Source organism: Symphalangus syndactylus, chromosome 4, assembly GCF_028878055.3.
Source record: "Symphalangus syndactylus isolate Jambi chromosome 4, NHGRI_mSymSyn1-v2.1_pri, whole genome shotgun sequence".
NCBI lineage: Eukaryota > Metazoa > Chordata > Mammalia > Primates > Hylobatidae > Symphalangus > Symphalangus syndactylus.
Window position 1 is genome coordinate 128,744,253 of NC_072426.2, and position 11,269 is coordinate 128,755,521.

The following is an 11,269-nucleotide window of genomic DNA, read 5'->3' on the forward strand; positions in this document are numbered from 1 at the left end:
TCAGTATTAAGAGGAAAAAGCATGCGGTAAATGAGGTATTTCCCATTTTGGATGCATGGAGGAAAATATGGCATGAATGTGTGTGAGAGAGAGTGCATTAGAATAGGCACAGAAAACACTTCTGCAGACACATAGCACAAATGCTTACTAATGGAGAGTTGGGGGTGATGGGCAGCTTCTACCCTCTCTGTCGTGTGCTTCCTTGTGTTTGATTTACTAATAATGAGTTCACATGACTTTTGTAATCCCAGAGAGAGGACAGCACATGTGAAGGTCTGAAGCAATAGGATACATTTAGGGAAATGCTAAAATTGGCCCAAAAAGGATGGCAGGAAGAGATGATACTGAAGAGGAAGGCGGCAGGCAGGTGGCCCAGGGTAGCCCACGCTGTGCCGAGGAGTATGGGGTTCATCCCAGCGCAGCAGGTTTTCTTTGTCCTCTCTGGCAGCTCCTCTCACTTTCTGAGGCTGCCTCCTTGTTTTCTGCCCACATCAGAGTGTGGGAACTTCTAATCTAATCCCTTGGGAGGCCATCAACTTTACTCAGGGCTGAAGAATGTCTTATTCACTCAATAAATATTTACAAGCTCCGCACGGTGGTTCACGCCTGTAATCCTAGCACTTTGGGAGGCTGAGATGGGAGGATCACTTGAGTCTAGGAGTTGAAGAGCAGCTGGGGCAACATAGCAAGACCTGTCTCTACAAAAAATAAAAAATTAGCCAGGTGCGGTGGCACACACTTGTGGTCCCAGCTACTCGGGAGGCTGACGTGGGAAGATCACTTGAGCCCAGGAGGTCAAGTCTGCAGTGAGCCTTGATCACACCACTACACTCCAGCCCAGGTGACAGAGTGACACCCTATCTCAAAAAAATAAAAATAAAAATAATAAAAGAATATGAAAAGAAATATTTACAAAGAGAAACTGGATTTCTACAGATTCAATCCTGCTGAAAGTCAGTCCTGCTTCCTCATCTCTTCTTCGTCTATACTGTCTCCTTGTGTGATATCATCCATATTCCTGGCTGTAAAAAACATCTTTGTGTGCCCACTCCCATGTCCTCTCTCCTGCTTGATTTCCCTCTGAGCACAGACTCAGGGATGTAATTGCCTCCTTGGCACCTTCATCTGATAGTCATCTCACATGAAAAACTTAACTTTGACTTTTAGCCACCCCACCAACTTGCTCCTCTTCTGACCTTCATCTCAGTAAACAATGCCACCATCCACCCAGTTGCCAGGAACAGACACATATGGAGTCTTATCTTTACTTTTATTTCTGTGACAAAGACTTGCTCTGTTGCCCAGGCTGGAAGGCAACATCTGCCTCCTGGGTTCAAGCAAGTCTTCTGCCTCAGCCTCCCTTGTAGCTGGAATTACAGGAGTGGGCCACCATGCCCAGTTAATTTTTATATTTAGTAGAGATGAGGTTTTACCATACTGGCCAGGCTGTTCTCAAACCTCCAGCCTCAAGAGTACTCAGCCTCCCAAAGTGCTGGGATTACAGGCGTGAGCCACCATGCCTGGTCTTAAGGAGTCTTCTTGATGTCTCTCTTTTCTTTCCTGCATCCCCCTCTGCCTTCTAATCCATTATCAAGGTTGGCCTGTTTTATCTCCAAAACAGACCTCAACTTATCCGCTTGTCCCCATCACTCTTGCCACCCCTAGTCCAAAGTGCAGAAATAAACAAAGAGCACTCAAATGGGAACAAACAAAGTCAGTTATTCAGTTTGCTATAGAAGGGAGTTGGCCACCATCACCTGCATTCGTCAGAGCCTCAAAGGTAGGGCAAGGGGTGGGAATGCCTTCTTTCTTTCTTTCTTTTCTTTTTTTTTTTTTTTGACCAAGTCTGGCTCTGTTGCTCAGGCTGAAGTGCAGTGGCGCAAACACGGCTCACTGCAACCTCTGCCTGTTTCCCAGCCTCAAGCCATCCTCCCACCTCAGCCTCTTGAGTAGCTGAGACTGCAGGCATGCACCATGCCCAGCTAATTTTGTTTATATTTTGTAGAGATGAGGTTTCACAATGTTGCCCAGGCCGATCTCAAACTCCTGGGTTCAAGTGATCTGCCTGCCTCAGCCTCCCAAAGTGCTTTGTTCACAGACGTGAGCCACTGCACCCAGCCTCTTTGCACTTTCTTTTTTTTTTTTAATTATTATCATACTTTAAGTTCTGGGTACATCTGCACAATGTGCAGGTTTGATACATAGGTATACATGTGCCATGTTGGTTTGCTGCACCCATCAACTCATCATTTACATTAGGTATTTCTCCTAATGCTATCTCTCCCCCAGCCCCCAACCCCCTGCCAGGCCCCAGTGTGTGATGTTTCCTGCCCTGTGTCCAAGTGATCTCATTGTTCAATTCCCACCTATGAGTGAGAACACGCGGTGTTTGGTTTTCTGTTCTTTTGATAGTTTGCTGAGAATGATGGTTTCCAGCTTCATCCATGTCCCTGCAAAGGACATGAACTCATCCTTTGTTATGGCTGCATAGTATTTCATGGTGTATGTGTGCCACATTTTTTCTTTCTTTTTTTTTTTTTTTTTTTTTTTGAGATGGAGTCTTGCTCTGTCACCTAGGTGGCACGATCTTGGCTCACTGCAGGCTCCGCCTCCTGGGTTCTCGCCATTCTCCTACCTCAGCCTCCTGAGTAGCTGGGACTACAGGTGCCCACCACCACTCCCAGCTATTTTTTTCTATTTTTAGTAGAGACGGGGTTTCACCATGTTAGCCAGGATGGTTTCGATCTCCTGACCTTGTGATCCATCCACCTTGGCCTCCCAAAGTGCTGGGATTACAGGTGTGAGCCACTGGGCCTGGCCCACGTTTTCTTAATCCAGTCTATCATTGATGGACATTTGGGTTGGTTCCAAGTCTTTGCTATGGTGAATAGTGCCGCAATAAACGTATGTGTGCATGTGTCTTTATAGTAGCATGATCTATAATCCTTTGGGTATATACCCAGTAATGGGATTGCTAGGTCAAATGGTAATTCTAGTTCTAGATCCTTGAGGAATCGTCACACTGTCTTCCACAATGGTTGAACTAATTTACACTTCCACCAACAGTGTAAAAGTGTTCCTATTTCTCCACATCTTCTCCAGCATCTGCTGTTTCCTGACTATGATCGTCATTCTAACTGGTATGAGATGGTATCTCATTGTGGTTTTGATTTGCATTTCTCTGATGACCAGTGATGACCAGCATTTCTTCATGTGTCTGTTGGCTACACAGATGTCTTCTTTTGGGAAGTGTCTGTACATATCCTTTGCCCACTTTTTGATGGGGTTGTTTTTTTCTTGTAAATTTGCTTGGGTTCTTTGCAGACTCTGGATATTAGCCCTTTGTCAGATGGGTAGATTGCAAAAATTTTTTCCCATTCTGTAGGTTGCTTGTTCACTCGGATGGTAGTTTCTTTTGCTGTGCAGAAGCTCTTTAGTTTAATTAGATCCCGTTTGTCTGTTTTGGCTTTTGTGGCCATTGCTTTTGATGTTTTAGTCATGAAGTCCTTGCCCATGCCTATGTCCTGAATGCTATTGCCTAGGTTTTCTTCTATGGTTTTTATGGTTTTAGGTCTAACATTTAAGTGTTTAATCCATCTTTTTTTGAGATGGAGTCTTTCTCTGTCACCCAGGCTGGAGTGCAGTAGCGTGATCTCGGCTCACTGCAAGCTCCGCCTCCTGGGTTCACACCATTCTCCTGCCTCAGCCTTCAGAGTAGCTGGGACTACAGGCGACCTCCACCACGCCGGGCTAATTTTTTGTATTTTTAGTAGAGACGGCATTTCACCGTGTTAGCCAGAATGGTTTCGATCTCCTGACCTCGTGATCCACCTGCCTTGGCCTCCCAAAGTGCTGGGATTACAGGCATGAGCCACTGTGCCCAGCCGTTTACCATCTTGACTTAATTTTTGTATAAGGTGTAAGGAAGGAATCCAGTTTCAGCTTTCTACATATGGCTAGTCAGTTTTCCCAACATCATTTATTAAATAGGGCATCCTTTCCCCATTTCTTGTTTTTGTCAGGTTTGTCAAAGATCAGATGGCTGTAGATGTGTGGTGTTTTTTCTGAGGCCTCTCTTCTGTTCCATTGGTCTATATATTTGTTTTGGTACCAGTGCCATGCTATTTTGGTTACTGTAGCCTTGTAGTATAGTTTGAAGTCAGGTAGCGTGATGCCTCCAGCTTTGTTCTTTTTGCTTAGGATTTTCTTAGCAATGCAGGCTCTTTTTTGGTTCCATATGAAGTTTAAAGTAGTTTTTTCCAATTCTGTGAAGAAAGTCATTGGTAGCTTGATGGAGATGGCATTGAATCTATTAATTACTTTGCCAGTATGGCCATTTTCACGATATTGATTCTTCCTATCCATGAGCATGGAATATTCTTCCATTTGTTTGTGTCTTCTTTTATTTCCTTGAGCAGTGGTTTGTAGTTCTCCTCGAAGAGGTCCTTCACATGCCTTGTAAGTTGCATTCCTAGGTATTTTATTCTCTTTGTAAAGGCAATTGTGAATGGGAGTTCACTTACTATTTGTCTGTCTGTTAATGGTGTATAGGAATGCTTGTGATTTTTGCACATTGATCTTGTATCCTGAGACTTTGCTGAAGTTGCTTATCAGCTTAAGGAGATTTTAGGCTGAGACAATTGGGTTTTCTAAATATACAATCACGTCATCTGCAAACAGGGACAATATGACTTCCTCATGGTGTCTTTGGAAGTGCAAAAGTTTTGAATTTTGAAGAAGTCTAATTTATCAATTTTATTGTATTCTATCTATCTGTAGATCTATACATACAGACAGTTCTGATTTGCCATGGTTCAACTTAACAACAAGAGGTTAGGAGGGGAGCGAGGACATGAGTGTGTGATAGTGAAAAAGGTGATACTGAAAGTGGATTGGAGGTTCTGATAAAGCCTGGTGTGGAGGGGAAGCTAGAGCCCATGGTAAATGAGTTGAGGTAATTGGGAGATGAGTGCCAAGAAACTGCAAGTGAGGGAGCACAGGGTGTACCCTGATGGCATCAGACGGGTAAGGGTTTTGAAAGTGGAGGAAGACAAATGGCTCAGAAGGTAACTGAATGAAAAGAGCGTACCCACATCCCCTCCTGGCCTTCCCAGGATGTTTCTCCCCTGCATCTCTCAGAGCCATTCTATCTATTGCCAGGTTGCCTGAAAAAGCCCACGACAACTTGGGTGGCTTCAGTTTTTAGGCTGATCAGGCCATTTTTTGACTTTGTTCCTCCTTACAGCCTGGTCCACAGCCTGGTTCTGACTGCACTGCATAGGTGGTAGTGATGCGTCTACCATCACTACCACCTATGCAGTGCAGTCAGAACCAGGCTGTGGGGATGGGGTCTCACTATGTTGCCCAGGCTGGTCTTGAACTCCTGGGCTCAAGCAATGTGGAGATGGATCATTACACTCATTTTTACAGATGAGGAAATAAAAGCTCAGAGAGCTGAAAACCTTTGCCAAGGCCATATAGGGTCTATCTGAGTCCAGGGAGACTCACTATCCAGTTAGGGAAAGAATCAGGTAGGGAAAGAATAAAAAGTAAGTTGGTGTACAAAAATTGTATAGGAACATGGAAGTTAGAAAGATTACTCCTGTTGTGGGACAGGTGGTGTTGTGCATGTGTGTTAGGCCCCCAGGATGAGTAGAAATTTACATGGGGGGATGGAGAGGAAGGACCGCAGGCAGAAGTGATAGCCTGAGCAAAGACACCACTACATGAAACTCCATGGTGTGACCAAGACTGTTGAGTTAAAGGCAGAGACAAGATTGTCTATAAGCCCGGGGTTCATGGACAGCCTCAAGAGGGGCCCACAAACCTCCAGACGTTTTATCATAATTGTGGATGTCTATTATTTTTTTCTGGAGAGAGGCTTTTTATTTTCATCAGATTCTTAAAACTGGGACATTCACCCAAAACAGCCTTGAGTAGCAGATAAGCTTGGAGACATCATCAGGACCCGGGAATGCAGGACCTTCATACTTCACTCTGAGGTCGACAGGGAACCCATGGGTTTTCTAGCTGGAAGCAACATGTGATGGGCCTTAGGAAGATAACACAGATTTACTGTGAGCTGAAATAGATGGAAAGTCCTTTTATAGACTATAACATGATGTGCTATTTACTGCCTTATTCCCAGTAGGGCACAGTGCTGAAGACATATTGGAGGTTCAGTAGATATTTGTTGAGTGAATGAAGAAGTAAATGAATGAATGAGCACAGGTGCATGTAATAACAATAAAAAGAGTGTATCTCTCCAGGGCAACTTTGTGCATTTCTTGACCAGTTGAACTGAAGGTGAAATCCACGAACCCCAAGCTCTGCCTGCATGGCTTCAGGCTCTAATAGAAACCCACTGAGTCCTGAGATGATGCTAGGTGTACGGAGGAGTAAGGGAGAGTGGATTTGGCACCTGAGGGTGTGGCCACACCTGGCTGCAGGGTAGGGCTCTTCCCACAGTGCCCTGCAGTGTCTTTGGAGGAGTGGAGGCTACACTGCCAGGACGGCCAGAACTCTTTCTTTTCCATCGCTTGTCTTGTTGACTCTGTCTCTAAAACGTGTCCTCTGTCCCCTCCATTTCCTTCATCTCCTTCACTCCCACCTGGTTCCTGCTCCCCCACCTGGCCTGGGCCACGGCAGCCATCTCAAAACCAGAGCGATGGCTCTGCCATTGTATCCCTACCATCTTCTCTTCATGTGGCAGCCTGAGGGATCTTTAAAACTCTCCACCTGGGCTGGGCACGCTGGCTCATGCCTGCAATCCCAACACTTTGGGAGGCCGAGGCGGGCAGATCACCTGAGGTCGTGAGTTTGAGACCAGCCTGACTAACCTGGCGAAACCCCATCTCTACTAAAAATACAAAATTAGCTGGGCGTGGTGGTGCATGCCTGTAATCCCAGCTACTCGGGAGGCTGAGGCAGGAGAATCACTTGAAACCGAGAGGCGGAGGTTGCGGTGAGCCGAGATTGCACTATTGCGCTCTAGCCTGGGTGACAAGAGCAAGACTCCATCTCAAAAAACAAAACAAACAAAAAACAAAAATAGTAACTCTTCATCTGCAAAGAATGTGGCTTTCTTTCCATGAACTTAGAGTACTGTGCTTCCAAAAATTTAATATATTTTCAGAGTCATGTGGGAATTTTGCTTATATGAAGTTTGTGATTCAGTTGATCTGGGGTTGGGCTCAAGACTGCACTTCCAACGAGCTCCCAGGCAATGCAGTTGCTGCTGCTCTTGGACCACATTAGGAGTAACAAAGACTCAGAGAAAAATACAAACTTCCTCCCCGTGTCCTACTTTATCTGGCCTTTGTCCAGCTCTGCCACATCATCTCCAGCCCTTGCTCCTCTCCCTCATCTTGCTGTGGCTCCCCTGGCCTTCATTCTGTTTCTGGAGTGTGCCAAGCGGCTCCTGTCTCAGGGCCTTTGCACACAATGTTCCCAGTGCTTGGAATGCTCCTTTCCTGGAACATTCCCCATGGCTTGCTTTTCTTTATTTACGTCTTAGTTCAATGGTCAGATAATAATTCTCAGACCACTTCATCTAGTGAAGCACCTTAGCTCCCAGAGACTCTCAGCTATTTGCTTCCTTTTCCCCTCTTCATAGCATTTATCATTCTCAGTTTATTTTGGTAACATATTGGTCGACTTTACTTTCCTGTCCTCCACCCCCACGTATGTTCCACATGGATAAGGACTCGGTTTCCTTCCCTCTGAGCCTATCCCACAGCCTGGCACAGGGTGGGCTTTTCATGTTTCTCGGGCCTGTGCACGAAAACGCTCCCGCCGCTGCTGTTGGTGTTTGGATGCACACAAGCTGGAAATACTAGTGGACGTGCCTGAGGCAGAGGGGAGGGAGGGAATAAACAAACTTTCTCTACTGGGGTGCCTCAGAAACAGCCTCGAGAACCTGGAGGTGATGTTGAAACTGAGAATCAACACATCATAGATGAATTCATCTAACTAGAAGAGATTCATTCCGGAAGGTGGAGAACAAAGTAACACATAGTTCAATGAGTTAATAAGCATTTGGAAAAGTTTAAGTAAATACACGGTAAGTATCGAATAAATAAATAAATATGCTGAGTGCTTATTTTATGATGATCACTTTGTATTATATAATCTGTTCATCCTCATAAAACATTACCACCACTTTGCACATAAGAAGCTGTGCTACCAGATTAGGAGATTTGCCCAAGGCCATATAAAACTTGCCCAAGTTCATACAGCAATTTTGAGACAGAGCTGACAACCCCACTCTCTAAAACAGCTCTATTCAAAGTTGTAAAGGCCATATTCCCTGTCCCGCTTCTCTTCAATGACATACCACTTGTTAGCACTTGATACACTGTGCATTCTATTTATCTATTTGTCTGTTTTCTCTCACCACAATATAAATTCTCTAAGGGTAAGAAGCTTTATTTAGTTCACCACTCTTTTCCAGAGCCTAGAATAGGGCCTGCCACGTAAGCGGCACTTCATGAATGCTTACGGAGTATTAAAAGGATGAATGAAGGGATTATTTAAGAATCCTTATTTTGGCCAGTTGCCATGGTTCGTGTCTGTAATCCTGGCACTTTTGGGAGGGTGAGGCCAAAGCCAGGAGTTTGAGACCAGTCTAAGCTACATAGCAAGACACTGTTGCTACAAAAAATTTACAAATTAGTCAGATGTGGTGGCATGCATCTGTAGTTCTAGCTACTTTGGAGGCTGAAGCAGGAGGATTGCTTGAGCCCAGGAGTCTGAGGCTGCAGTGAGCTTTGATCGCACCCCTGCACTGCAACCTGGGCAACAGAGCCAGACTCTGTCTCTTAAAAACAAAAAAAGAGTTTCTTCACCTCTTAGGGGCAGTTCTATAAACTTGTGGCTGGCAGATCACTCAAATCCAGGCAAGTAGCTTTTAATTAATTGAACCAGGATTGGACCCAGAGCCAGCGTTTTTAACTAACTCCTGAAGTTAACTCTCAGAAAAGTCCATGTTCTAATTCCCAGAACCGGTGAATGTGTTAACTTGCATATCAAAAGAGACTTTGCAGATGTGATTAAATTAAAGATCTCAAAATGGGGAGATTATGGATTATCAGAGTGGGCCCACTGTAATCACAGGGGTCCATACAATTGGAGTACAAGAGGGTAAGAATCAGAGAGGAGACATGACCACGATGGAAGCAGAAGTTGGAGTGATGCAGGGTCATGGCCCTTAGAAGCTAGGAAGGTGCAGGGAACAGATTCTCCCCTAAAGCCTCTAGAAGCAATGCATCCCTGCTCATGCATTTCAGACTTGTGGTCTCTAGAACTGTCTAGAGATGGTGTTGTAAGACAGTAAATGACTATGGCAGCAATCAGATATTCATATAACCCCTACACTATATTTTCATATACCTGACTTTTTCAGTCAAGATTCTGGTGCTCAGAATGGGAAAAACATACGACTTTATATTAATAAGTTGTATTTCTGTTGGTGCCTCCTACACATGGCAGGGAAGCAGGATTGATTATGGCCTGTGCAATTAATATTTTAACCTGGAGGAAAAATGGGAGAAAGTAGGAAATGTAATTAGACTGTGCTAAAGAAATGTAATTTTGACAGTTAAGTTGGAAGATGAATGGTGGTTGTGGGGAGAAGAATTTGAAAGGAGGGTAGACAAAAAAAATCACCCAAAAAGCTGTGGCATTTGCTCAGGAGAGATATGACATGCAGATGAAATTAGGCAATAGCAGTGAACACAGAGAGGAATAGATACATTTTTAAACTATGGTAAATAATACGATTGAAGTGTGTGCCAGGTGCAGGAAAAAAAGGAAGAGGGGACAGCACGATGTCGGACTGGGACTCCCTTAGTTGGAGGTGCCTGTGATATATGGGAGTAGGTGAGGGGTCGAGATTATAAGGGGAGTGAATACAGAAGGGAGCAGAGGATAGGACCCTGGGAAGCAGCTATCAAGTTATGGGCAGAGGTTGTACGTAGCACAGAAAGGCAAGCAATTACCAGAGAAATAGGAAGAGAACCAAAGAGGAGAATGGCTCACCACTAAGGGAGTGGCTCATACTGCCTGTTAGTCAAGTAGAGAAGCAAACTACATTTTTCCTTAGGAGGTCACTGGGATCTGTACCTTGCCTAGGTAAGAGCAGTTTTAGTAGAGGGATTAGAGAGAGGTGTGCTGGAGCTCATACCTACTCAGCAGAGGCCCTTGTGCACTGGAGCTCATACCTACTCAGGAGAGTCTCTTGTGCACATCCAAGCCCAGCTCTGCATTCAATGACATCAGCTTTAAATCATTGATGGTGGAATTACTTGAAATCAGCAAATGCTACAATGCTACAAATCAGGGTGTTCGCTTCTCACATCTTTCCCCATCCCAAGAGTTAAACATTCACCAGCTTCAACTGGGAGAGAAGAAAGGTGAAGCATGATTAAGTCTGCAAGTGAATGGGAGATAAGGAAGTGGGGCTGAGGGAGTTCATTATCTTTCCAGACATGAGTGGTGAAGGGAAAGGGCACAGTACAGTCACATCTTAAGACCCAGATAGGTTTGAAAGAATATTGCTTTTTCCTGGAAATGTCCCAGACAAGATTGATTATAAAGCCTCCATTATATCACTAAAGTTTTAAGAAATCTTTACTTTTAATGGCATCTCACATACATAAAACATTATTCTTATCTAAGAAATTAACCCAGCGCTTTCCTTCTTTCCTGATCGATTAGCACACACTGTCTTTTTTGTATCATTTCTCCCATGTGTAGCTCCTCTGTTCATCCACCTTTCTGGAATTGCTTGGCTCCTTCCTGCTTTGTACACGATCCCTTTAAGACAAATCTAGTTTCATACACGAATGCAAATATACTTTTAGGCACTTTTTGAAAGAAGGATACAAGTGGATGCCCAGTTCTCTTTGTTCGTATGTTGGATTTCTGAGTAAGATTTCCTAAATAAAGAGCCCCAAACTACTGTTTGAAAAAAAAAGGGGGGGGGGCAAACCTAGTTTCAAGTTTTTTAATCACTTATTTACACGTTACTCTTTATTCAAATTGTTCTATTTTATCTGTTATCATTATATGCATTTGTAAGATTACGAGTTTTTGTGGAATTAAAATCCAGCACTGAAGAAAGCCCAGGCATTACTTAGTGGGAATTTCTTTGCAAAAAAATAATCCCATTCAGGATTCTCAAGGAAAGTCCAGAGCCCAACTGTAGGTTAATGAGAATAAAACAAATTATTTAGCATGTGCATACAGCTAATTTGGGGTCAGCACTGTG